This window comes from Ambystoma mexicanum, chromosome 3p, assembly GCF_040938575.1.
Source record: "Ambystoma mexicanum isolate Mex_15411 chromosome 3p, UKY_AmexF1_1, whole genome shotgun sequence".
NCBI lineage: Eukaryota > Metazoa > Chordata > Amphibia > Caudata > Ambystomatidae > Ambystoma > Ambystoma mexicanum.
The window spans coordinates 870,811,278-870,824,801 of record NC_090925.1 but is presented as its reverse complement, the minus strand read 5'-3'; the positions used below and the strand labels follow the sequence as shown (position 1 = coordinate 870,824,801).

At 41.0% G+C, this 13,524-nt stretch overlaps 1 protein-coding gene across 1 annotated transcript in view; it reads right to left on the bottom strand.

Moving 5' to 3' along the window:
* LOC138581032 (sulfotransferase 1 family member D1-like) overlaps positions 1 to 13,524 on the bottom strand; it is a 217,741-nt gene that overhangs the window by 132,476 nt on the left and 71,741 nt on the right. The window lies entirely within an intron of this gene.

Sequence of the window (13,524 nt, the reverse complement as noted above, 5' to 3'; positions counted from 1 at the left end):
ACTCTACCACACTTACAACCTATGACTCTAGTCCGTCCCAGGCCACATTCAGATATTACCAGACAACCATGACTATGCCTACTGTGGCTCTGCAAAAGGTTACCAGACATGCACCTACATCCACTTGTTTTCTGTTTGTTATAATATGAATGATGTTCAAGAACAGGAATTTCTGCTACTCATGGTGCCTTAGCAAAACCGTCACCCAGACTATGTAACCCAACGGTCAGCTCAAATATCGGATACTGACTGTATGTAAGCAGGCTACTTGGATGTGTATCTTCATCACATCGTTCCTATTCTTTGTACATATGTCACACACACACTTTGTAATGCCCCCTTGCAAATGCATTATAAAATTAAATATTAATTTGCCCTCTGAAGATTTTGAGTAGGCAAATGCCATGTTCAGAGTCTCCTACTTTATCATTGTTAACATTATACGTGGAGAGCAACACTGCAACATCATTTACTTGATCTGCAAGGAATAAGGGGTATGGACTATGCCTGGCATTATGTGTACATAGTATTAGGGCAATGGATATTCAGATAACTAGAATGCTTTTTACAGTCTGCATCCTTTTCAAGTTTCAAGTTGTCATGGGGCATAGACCTTAACATCTCATATGGTAATTCACTGGTATACAAAAACAGTTTCACTGAGCGCTTGTATAATTGTATAATCCTACCCAACAATTTGAAGGTGAGGTATGTTGCAAACAATGTTGCATTCACTTCATACAATTGTGCATATGTAGATTCATGACAGTTTCTTAAAATGCACATAATGTCATGGTGAGGCTTTAAATATGTTTTGCTTGCAAAGTACTGTGGGTATGCAAATATCCCTGTTAGTGTTTTACTACTACAATCCCCCATTTTTTACAGAACCCAGTCTATTATTGGAGGCTAGAACATGAGCCGGGGAGAGGTATGGTTCCAAGGGCAAAGGAGAACTCTCCTTTGGTGTGAAGAACTAATCAGCAACTTTCAAAAACCGAATCCGATATTTTGGCAGTGAAGGAAATGTGTTTGCTTGATAAACGATAGGACACACTAGTAACAGTCTAGGAAATTGTACCTTCTGTTTTTTCTATTCTCAGCTTGCAGAGGGCTTTTCAATATAATCATGCATTTGCTTTTGATGCCTCTAGCATTCCCGTGCATCTTGTTGAAATGATATCCGTGTATTTCAGAAGAGGGGTGCCTAGATAAAGAAGAAGGCATGCAATCTGTTGTACCGGTGAACATTGCTACTATTGACTTTAAAGGCAAATATATGTGATGTTTTTCAACTGGCTCCTGAAGAAACCTCAGTAAGGCTCTTGTTGAATTTTATCTAGGCTGTTGTGAAGAAGGGAGGGCAAAACTATAGGCTGCATTATGTGCCCTGTCTTTTCATCTCCTATGTCAGGGTTACAAGTAGGGCTCTGATACGATTTTACTCCATACTTGGAATCAAATGATTTTTCATTGAGTAAGAAAATAATTAGCTTTGGCAGTAGGGATATTTCATGCTTGATAAATATGTTCTTTCCCATTAAAATTCTTCTTGACATCGGGCAATAATATTATTAGAGCTCCTATTTATGCCACTGTTCTGCTGGTCACTGATTCAAAAAAATATCAGTGGAACGGTGTGAATAGAAACAGGGGGACGGCTCCTATATGTGCATGGTTTACCATTTTTGTTGGGCACATGTTCCTGTTTTTAGAGAGTAAAAATTAATGGCTTGTTTTGAGTAAATATTGCACAAGTCACAGGACAACAAAGTGGCTAGTAAGCAGAGACCCTGGAAGTCTGATCAGATTCTGTGATGCAGTTATTCTGATGCAATTATCACTCTTACACAAATAGAGGCATGTTCTCCTGGTCCTTGAATTACTTCATTAAAGTGGTATATGAACTTGAATTGGCTTGTTTTCTTAAACATTCCTTTTAGCTGCCATTATTCCATTGGCTTTCTGAATTATTTGACAACCACATCAGTGATGAGCGATATTTGTTTTTTGTAAAAAAAATATGAGTGTTTTATTTCAAAGACATTAAACACTTTCTGCATTGTCTCCGAGCAGTGTCAACAAACTAATAGCCACAACTAAACGTATTTATTATCCTGAGTATACAAATCTATTTTGGTGCATACACATTTGTTTCTCTGCACTGGAGTACCTTTGGTAAGTACTATGCCATATCATGAAGTCTTGAAGTGGTTGATGAGCTCTCCTTATAATCGCATATAAAATATTTATTTTAGACTATATAAGTTTGCAAAAATTGGTGTAAGATGCACCTTTTACACTGATTTGTAAAGAATTGCAGTCGTTGGGAAGGGGAAATACCCTTCCAAACTCTTGTGAGATGGTGACTCACTGAGTACGGATGCTCACAAAGTGGCTTAGCTCGTTATTCAGTTGCGCACATGGAAAATAAAGTGCGCACGAAAGCTAACCATTCCCGCACTTAGGGAAAAATAATTAGAGGGAACATTGCTCCTGGGGAACAAATCCTGTTTCATGACGCTGTCTTTGTTGTCAGCAATATCCTTCTACTGGGCAGCATTTTAATTAACGGCTGCAGCAGTTGCCACGAACAGCAGAGGGGCACTATCAAAGTCTCAGCTCAATTTAACGCAGATTTGTTCATGTGCAAATGTTGTGTACATTAAGCATGACAACGAGAGGCATGCCTTTGCCAAACAGTAACTCCAATCAAATGGGTTTATCACAAAGGCGCTTCTGGGGTATGTTTAAATGCTGAACGTAGTAAGACTTATAGGAGAGTTTCTTAAGATCTCAATGTATCCAACGCCAAGCGTGACATGATGACTCATTCCTGGCATTCAGGTTAATATTATGTTGCATCCTGGTACTTGCAGTCTAGCGTTAATCATGTTATTAGGAATGCAAAATGACATGATTGCCTCCCCATTCAGCAATGGAAAGGACTTACTTGGAATTCAATGTACAACCGATATCAGTATTCAGCATAGACTCTGTGCTATTATTCCACAGAACTAAAGACCAGCTGGAAACATTCACTTGAAAGTTACACTACGACAAGAATAATCAGGTAAAACATTTGCCCTATTTATTACAATAAAGAACCACAGTTTAATAGGACTTTCACAGCCTCTACACTGCATGTTATTTTTACAGATATAACACTGCCAAGCACAGACAACTATTCCATCCTATCAAGCCAGACGTTCACGTGGCTCACTGAATGTGCATGGTACATGTCCCCTTGAGGGTTAATAAATGAATTTGAAGCATATATTGCTAGAAAAATAAATCTGGATAAGACCCCTTTTAATTTCCAATTGATATTTATATTGTTTCATAGATATTTGAGGATAGGAACTCACAAGAGGGGGATGAGAATAAATATTTCTGTCCTGATGAAGGCCATTGTAACAAGAGCACCACCCAATAGGTTGCAAGGCCGAAACACTGTTGTGTCGATAAGCTGATAATACAGTAGTGCAATATGGAGACCCTACTCAACCAGCCTAGCGGAGAAGGCAGTTAAACTCAGATATCCCTACTTTAGTATTAGGAGCTACATATCTGTGTGGATACACCACATTTTAAATTAGAATTGATTGTACATGTACCACATTCTCCATCCTGTGTAATACTGTTTTGTTTTCTGTTCTGAAAGAACGGCTCTTAATGTTTGACCTTTGACACAAATATTACACATAATAAATTCACAATAAGCTATTGAAAGAGAATTTGAATTGATCTATATCAATCCGGAATCGCCCTCATCAGTTTTGAGTTTGATATATATTGAGACCTGGAGAGATCAGGCAGGGTAGAGCCAGGTGCCCCCTTTTTAATACAACCTACATCACTGGACTTCACTTTGAGCTGCCTGGCCACATAGTGGAAGCTTGTCGATGCCCCAGAAGACTCACTGAAGAGGTTGATGTATGGCACATTGTTGAGCAGATCTCCGTACATGACACCCAGTTTTGTTGCTCGGATCGAGCTCATGGCTGACAGGTGTCTTGCTTTTGCTCCAGAGAATGTTCTTTCTATGTCTCTTTCTCACCAACAAGAAAATCATGAAAGCTCATTTATACTTGCAGGGTAAAGAGCAATTGGCTGCCAACTTAGACACCGAAACCAAAGCTGTATTGTTCCTTGAATGCATCCTCGATAGTGAAGCAATCCCCAGCTATATTCATCATTTCCTGGGTAGTTGATTAGTCTGGGATTGTTTAAAATTAAAATGTAACTTGGCGAAGTCTCTGGAAATAACTGGAGCATGGCTAAACATACCGAGGCATGAAAGACGGCCACCTGTGCAGAGAGGCAAACCAGGAGTCTGTTACACACTTAACGACTGACTGCACCTCACTAGTGAAATTACAGACACTAGCATTGAGGTCTGCTGGCAAGGTGGGGAACTTCTCGGCTGAGGCCCTCTGGAACGCTTTTATGAGTGGTAACCATGAAGCTTGTATTGTTTATTTTACTTTATTTTGGAGAGGGATTTCTGCCATCATGGCCATCATTGAATGATCATAAATGGACCTTGTAGTTGCTTTAAGAATGGCAAGTTGAAATTGTAAGTGTATCTGCTTAGTCTCAATGTTGCTGTCAGAGGATGGTTTCTTTTCTTTTCTTTTAATTTGTTGTTCTTTTATGTTGTTTTACTTGTGTGAAGTATTAAAAAGTTGACCATGTTAACTATTTAATACTATAATATAAATAAAAAACAAATATATTTTAAAAAATGACATGTTCTAAAATAGCCAGGATTTACAGAAAAGTATTTTGGAGCTTGGGTTCCACATATTTTTGAGCAACAAGAGTGCAAAAGATTAAGTGATGTTAGGTAAGAAAAGGGGGTATTGTTTTGTCTGCCACCAAAATGGTTGGTACGCTTTTGAATTCTCATATTGAGTTACTTTGTATGTAGATTATTTTGCAGCAGAAGTGAAAGCATTTACATCTGTCAATAAACTGTCTTCCTCCCTTGGGTCCAGACACACGTCTATGCACATCCCCAGAGATCTTTGTGCAACCTGCATGAACATGTTAGAATTCAGGACCATCCATACCTTTACTCCTAATGCAGGGGCTTACGTGCAGACCCTGCACTGTGATCCTCATTCCCACAACTCATTCACATGCCAGTGGGAGAAAGGCCAGCCATCACAGGGCGCTATTGTGCAGGAGGGCAGGCGGACAGTGTTGTGGCACTATCAGGATTTCTGTTATCAATGAAACCAAGTCACCTGCTAGTACTCGGTGCATGTGGACCTGCACTGTACCATATTCTCATTTTACCCTGACGGAAACCCCTTTGGGTTTGAGTGTCCTTGCAATGTCATTGGTTAGTCAGAAGGTTTGCCCTGGGCAATTGACTACAAATAGTGGGCCCTGAATGCGTACTGTTGCATAGCATAACACAGCATGATTAGTCTAACATCACATAATATAGGAGTGGGCATAAAAGCCGGAGAAAGGATGATTTTAGGATTATGCACAAATAAATCCAACCTCGTTGCTGCCTCCAAAGTCAAAAAGGTAGCCCGCAGCTGTTATTGAGTGGTGTGCTGGGCAAGGTATGGCAACATTAACCACATTCCAAGCATTCCTTTCTTTTTTGCTGATTCCCAAGCCTCCAGGCACGATTGGAGGATTTGCCAATATATCTTCGGTAGTGATGATTCTAGGAGGGAGATAGGACAATGGTTGGCAGGATTTCGTCCATGGCCCTTCTTGTATATGGGAACAATAATGGCACCCCTCCGGATCATGGGAAAGATCCAATATTCCTATTCTTCTGATTGAAGGTACACAGATTTCAGGCTGGGTCCTAAACAGTCCTATTGGCATATTGCTAGCAGGGAGATAGGGCAATAGTTAGCAGGACTTCACCTATTGGCTCCTAGCAACCTTCCGCTTGCCAGACATCCCATCTCCTGGCTGCTTCCTTAGCTTCCGGAGACCCGGCTGCTGATCCCTACCTTCGACATTAAACCATGTTTTAACCTGGGTCGACCTTCTTTGCGCTGCATTAATGTTGCTCGTCATAAGGAGCTCGAAGATACTAGCAAGGGACCATGCGCAGCACTCGATGAGCGCGCAGGAGGCTCAGTCCGTATTACTTGGACGGAGCCCCCTAGGAGAGGCATTACTGCTCTATACAGAGGTCCCATATCTGTATCATAATTTACTATGGATAGACCACACTCCTCCTGTTCCAAGATGTAAAATGAGTAAGACTTTTAATGAGGGGTTTGTTGGGCTTGGCATCATGACAGAGGTTGCCTACAGATAAAAACAAAGATTGGGGTTGCTTTTAGCTCGTATAACCACTTGACCATGTTTCAACGCATACCAACAAGGTCAATCAACCAGGGTTTTATCCATATGGATGTACCTGTTTGCAGCTCTAAAGGTAGGTCTGCCACTTAAACTCAGTTTCTCCTCCGGGCTACCCTTAGCACTTCCCTCTTGGGCCCTCCTCCAGCACTTTTCCACTCTTCTGCCCACCCTTCCTATCCCCCCCTCCCCTGCAATTCTCATCAACTGCACTTGCACGGCCGAATGCCATGAGGCCTAGTAGGACCATTACTGTATATATATTATTACTGTGTTGTCCGCTAATCCATATGGCCATTACTACCATTTCCTGTCACCCCCCCCCCCAAAACCACCTCCTCATGGGACTCTTTGAGCTCACTTTAATCAAGTGTTACCATCAAACTTTATGCTCAAGATGCATGACAGTGTTTTCTCAAAGCAGTCTTCTCAGAGTTAATGACTTAAGTAGAGCTGTAAAAAAACTACTGGTGTAATAGAAAAGCCTTACCCAGGTCTGCCTTTAACCACTCGATTTACAAGCACGATGCGTGTCCTTCACTGAAGTCCTGCTATAAACAAGTATTGGCAAGGCATTGAGCATTTGCCAGGCACTGCTACTAGATGCCCAGGTACTCGTACCATTTTGCACCTGCTACCATCAATGGCCAGTTAATACCATTAATGGTGTGCCTGGCAAGTGCCTTTCCCATGCCTACCCAAAGGCCCAAACTGTTGGCATCGCCAATGCTTGTTTGATCATCATTCCGTCTGCCTGATCCATTGCCAATGCCCTCAAATGCAGCCTTGCTACCACAATCGCATGCCCTTTCCCTCAACCACTCGTCTCTTCAGAATTGTCAGTCTGTTCTGTCTGTTTCCCTAGAGTATTTTCTGCTTTTATTCCCTTCCTAACCTTTTACTTTTTCTTAATCTCTGCAGGCTGAGTTCTGGCTGCTTTGGGCAGAGGCAAGGAGCCCCATTTTACAGGCAGGTCCGGTGGGGTACATACTCTGCAGTGATGATGAGCACAGGCAAGGCCTGAGCTAAAGCAACACGAAGAGACGAGCACTAGTAAATACCACAAGTCCGTACATGGGCGAAGCCAAAGAAATGCAGGTGTGCATAACGGTTATACCAAAGAGTACACAGAACAAAATGGCCACATTATGGGCGACCTGTTCTGTAATGGGAATGCGAACCGACCCTGGGAACACAAATAGGGAGGCTGCGTAGAGGCACCACTCCCATTATTGCCCCCTTCTCTCAGCAACTGCTTAGCATCCATGGGAACCAGGCCCTCATCTCTGGGCTGGGCTGTTCCCTCTAATGAAAGATGGGCGGGTCTCACCGGATAACAGCTGTAAACCCAGGCCCCGGGGTCCTAAAGCCAACATGGTCATGGAGCGTGGCCTGCCCACTGCTGTCAACAACCACAGGGCAACTCGCACACTCAACGCTTGCGATAAGGGCACAGAACTGCCACCAACAGACGCCCACTTGCTTGTCCCTCGGCATAGCCCAATCTGGATCAACACTGGATAGTAAAAACCACACTCCCACCACTTAACCAAGACAAGTCACCCCCTCCAAGTCCTAGCTGACTCCAAATCACAGACACCGGAAGTAAAACTTTAATTGGCGCAGAACCCATATTATACACCCTACATCCCAACCCCAGACATATATGTTTAACGTGAGAAGATAGAAAACATTTAATCAATTAGTATCGTGTGTGACAGTTATAGGCCTTTGTTTAGGGGCGTTGTGTGTGCACGCTATGTATGGACCCGAGTAATCTAGAATCTGATGTCATTTAATAACTGAATGTGAACAATTAATGACAGAACAATGTAGATTGTTGAACAAATTGATGTATAAATTTAGCACTGACTTTTTTGGCTTAACTGTCTGGAAGGAAAGTAAACTGCTCCTATATTATCGTTAATGAAATTGTGGACTCTTAATGTATGGAAAGGGAATATATAATTGATGAATTATGATAACATAGATTACAATTTTATATGTACAGTGTAGAAGTATATTTTCAATATATATTAGCTTGGTATCTATTTGATGAAATATAATCGAATTGTTTATATTAATGTAATATTAATTCTATTGGTGTTATAAAGTGTAAAAGGTTTATAGATAGTAACAGTAACACACTTATTTGACATTTGAAATAAAAAAAGATATTAGACACACAGATCTGAACAGGTGAACAACACAATCAGGCTAATTAGGCTTTAGCAACACCCCCACCCCCTCCTGCCGTACCCAAAAGTCTGGGACGTTGCTGACTGCACCTTGCTCGTCTACATATCTGACATGTGGTACAGATGGCACATAGGATAAACAGTGCCTGTGGCTCATGGGGAAGTCAACATACAAGGTAAATGGCCACTACTTCAATTAGATTCTGTACAGTAAGTGTAATTGTTAATAGATAGTATTAATAATCAAGTTTGGGTGCATACCATCTCAAAATGGCTATGCACAGAGCATTGACAGTTGTAGCAACCAAATGGGTATAGGCTGTAGAGCCGACGGTGAGGGTGGCAGTCCCTTATTCCAGCCAACTGGCTAGAAAAACATTTAGTGATAATGTTCCTTCACTCTCCGTTGGTTTCCAATTACCGGAAAAGACTACATTAAGACTTTTGTTTTAGGGAAGACCAAACTGTACTAAAACAACCTCTTTTGCCAGCCATTGCCAAAATGCCCAACTGCCAATGCATTTCGGACTACACAGTCCATCGCCAGGGCAAGTAAAGTGGCTGCACATATAGTATGGGAAGTAGTTAATAGGCCCCATGGACCCAAAACATACAGCAATACATCCGAGTTGCTCAAAACGGTTGGTAGTCATTGTTAGATATTAAAGTCAACCAAATACCATCGTGACATTTGTGTGAATTGTGCAGATCAGCAACCCATCACCAGCATGTATTAAAAAATTCTGTTAGTTAATCGCACTCGCCCCCACAAATTATTCCAAATGAATTATATCCAGAATACTTGGTTTATTGGAGTCCACTCTTACGAAAAAACAGCCAACATGTGTTTAGACATCTAGGGGCTGATTCATGGAATTATTTGCGCCGAAAACGTGGATTTGTGCGCCGATTCTGCCCGCAAATCCCCATTTGTTGAACAGGGATTTGCTGACAGAATGGCGCACAAATCCCTGTTTTTCGGTGCAAATAATTCCATGAATCAGCCCCTAAGTTTTTCTCAAGGCTGTAGTAAAGCAAAACAAAACAATATTGACAGGTTGCAATGATAACAAAAAACAAAGTTCGAAGAAGATCAAAATCAAGAACAAAATCAAATGAAGTTTCAAAAATGCATACCAGAGTTATTGGTTGTGGCATGTGGACCAAGGGAGAGAGTAATCTAAACAAAGTCGAGGGTGGGCAGAGACATATAACAGCCGTATACATTCTCTCAAATAATTGTCAAATGATATCTCGAAATCGAGATATAAAAGTGATTCTCTTAGATTGAAATGGCAGGTAATTAGTGAATTATATAGAAATTGATAAAGTGGATCAAAACGAAGCACCCAAATTACTCTCATCCGATGTGATAATGAATATGTATTCCCATGAGTGACAGATTAGAGTCACTCAACCATGCGATTCCCTTGATATTTACATGCCAGAAGTTGCCTAGCATGCAGGTGAGTCCCAAAAAGACAATCAACAATCTTAACCAAAGTTGTAAAGTCATGATTGAACTATTGGTAGAGCATGCAACCCGGGAGCATGCCATGGTACAAGAGGAAATAGAACAAGTCAAACAAGAGATTGCGGAAATGAGTAGTGCGGAAAGCATGAAACAAAAGAACGACACTAAGATGTAGGAAATTTTGAAAATGTATCAAGATGACATAAAGTTACGGAAAACTAGGAAATTCTTTAGAGACGACAGTGATTATCATGAGGATCGTGTTTACACTTTTCAGTCTAGGTTTGATGACATACAGAGAAATAGATCCAGAGAGAGCATGCCTAACGCATCAGCAGGCAGCTCTGATGTAGAATCTGAGGGTGAAATTAACTCTGGCATTGGGGTTCCCACCACAGACCCCATAACGGACAGCATCAGACCCAGAGAACAAATACACAGGTACAGGAAGGGTACCCTAAGAAATAGCACCAAACAAGCCAGATTCCAATGGCCTCTAGTACAAAATATTTCTGCAACAATCTCAAAAAAGGTAGCAGGCTATTTCTGCAATAAACCTAACATTAGGGGCCGGAGGGCAGGGAGGAACACGCTCAGATAAAGAACAGGGGCCAACCGGCAGATTGACAAGATCAGGCACCAAAAAACAACTGACAACATGAATCCCTATAATCTGGTTATCAACCTACCTAATAGGGAGCTTTCGATGACAGAAGAAGTTGTTCTGAATAAGAGTTTATCTTTTGCCCCCAGCACAGGAACAGACTTTACTAACTTCCAAATAGACATATTTCAGTTTGCCCAGAAACTCAAATTGAAAAGGTTTTTCGCAACTCAGGTAAAATTATTTGTACCACAGGACAAATCACAAGCATTGAGTGAACTCTCAATCACCGACATAGAGAATACCCATCTTCTGATGTCTCTTGACAACAGTACAACGACTGATAGGGAGGAAATCTGTACTATTTAAAGGCATATCAGAGACATTTTAAAGTACAGGAACTTAGACTCAAATCCAAATTCACACCACAGCTGTCTGCAGATAATGTTATTGAAACATTCCATAAAGCTGTGATGACTGACCTCGACAAATATCTAGACACAACAGACAAGTGCCGGAGTAAGATCTGTCACAACCTTAGCGGGAGCGAACAGCAAGCTCTGAGAGCATTGGCATCTGACAATAACATGGTGATTAAAGAGGCTGACAAAGGTGGAAATGTTTTTATACTGAACAGGCAAGTCTATATTGACATGGGCATGTCACATCTAGCTACACCAGGATGCTTATGACACTTGCCACTAATCCAACCAAGTCAATAGTTCAGGCACTACAGACAATGGTACTTAAATAGCACAGACTAGGTCTTTTCACGGATGAGGAAAAATATTTTCTAATCATCTCTGAGCCAACAACACTGACAATATACTTTCTGCCCAAAATACATGAACCATTTGACAACTTACCACAGGTACAACCAATAATCAGTGGCATTGGTTGGGCAACAGAAGGTCTATCTAAGTACATTGATAATGCCATTAAGCAATATGTATTGAAATTGTACGTTAAGGACAGTATGAAAGTGTTGCAGTTCCTACATAATGTCTATTGGAAGGAAAGATACTTTTTAGCTACACTAGATGTGGCAGCCCTATACACATCCACCAGTCATGATTAAGCAATTAAAGCCTTAGACTATACTTATGAAGACCAATCGGCATCCTATCTCTTGCATGCCAAAATGATCAAATCCTTTTTGAAAGTTTTATTAGACAACATCTTCCTGTTCAATGACATCTATTATTTACAAATGAAAGGAGGGTCCATGGGGGGTAAAAATTAATATTCACCATCCCTTGCCAATCATTTCATGGCCCACTACGAAGACCTGCATGCACTTAATAATAACAGTTCTGTCAACCTTGTCATACTTTGGAGGAGATATGTTGACAATATTTTAATAATATTGAATGGCACACCACATATATTTAATGATTTCATCCAATATCTGAATAACAATGAATTTGGTCTGTCTGACAGGGCATTGTGATGACACACACATTGATTTTCTGGACTTACACATTTACATTGAACATGGTAAAATTGAAACCACCACTTTTCGTAAAGCAACTGAAGTTAACTCTACTCTTCATGCCACCAGCTGTCCTGGAAAGTCTACTATACAAACATACCTGCAGAGGAGTTCCAATGGGATTGAAGGAATTGCAGTGAGGATTCCCACTGTCACAAAGAATGTGCATTACTGTCAAAGAGGTTTCAGGGGAGAGGATATTCATCTCCTATGGTAAAAAAATCTTAGGACAAGATCAAAAAGTTGGTTAGAGTAGATCTGATACATCGTATCCCCAAGACGAATACTAGCAAGAGGAATACCACTGATATCATCACGCAGTACTCCAGGGATTCTCATATCCTGTACAAAATAGTGCAGAAACATTGGCACCTCCTGTATATGGATACTGATCTGCAACAACGCATTGAACCCAAGTTCAAATTTGTATATACAAGGGTGCCAACTATCAGAAACATGTTATGTCCCTTATTTCTAGTCAGCGGCCGCCCCAGTCTTAGCAGGGGCAGTGCCTGGCTAAGAACCCTGGAAGGCTTTCACAAATGTGGGACTTGCATCATGTGCAAATATGTACATCAAGGTTGTGACAAATTCTCCTACAAACCAGGCACAGAGATCACCAATATAGACTTCATCAGTTGTAAAATGACACATGTAGTATATGTTATGTTACGTTATGTTATTTGGCATTTATACAGTGCTTTATGTATCATTGGTATGACTTTAGAGCGCTGATGGGATGAACGCTCTCGGGAATTGTTGTTCAAGTCAGTAGAGAGAAAGAATGTCGTAAGGCTCGAGGGTACATCGGCTATGGTGCAGCTTGTGTTGTAGATGGATGATGGCTGCTTTATAGCGATAGGTGTGGTGCTGGTGAAATCAGTTGGATGTGTTCGGTCTGGTGGGTGGACACCTAGACTGGGTTCTGGCTGCGTTAAGCCTGAGGAAGGCCTAAGCTAGCCTGAATGTGCTCAGCTAGCTGTGTTTTATTAGGGTGATGAGGTGTTCGTGGGGTTGTATAATGTAGTAATATATGTAGCGCTTTATAATATTTGTAGCGCCTTGGAGTGTGTAGCGCTTCACTGAATGTGATGGCATTTTGTTGCCAGCAATAATGCGGCACCCACATATAGCCAGTTTTATATTGTCAGTATAACATGTGAGTATGTGGCTGGAGGCATGCAAGGTACAGGATTTATAATATAAAAAAACCTCAATGTGAAGCTGCAAAAGAGTGAAAATGCACCCATTTTTTTTTCTCTTCTCTGGAATACCTCATGCATAGGAAACTACATTATTTATATAACTGACTGATTTAATTAACAATTACTAATCACTAGTGCTAACTCATTAACATTATAATGTAATCTCCATGTACAAAATGGGGTGAAAATACATATTCTGAAATTCG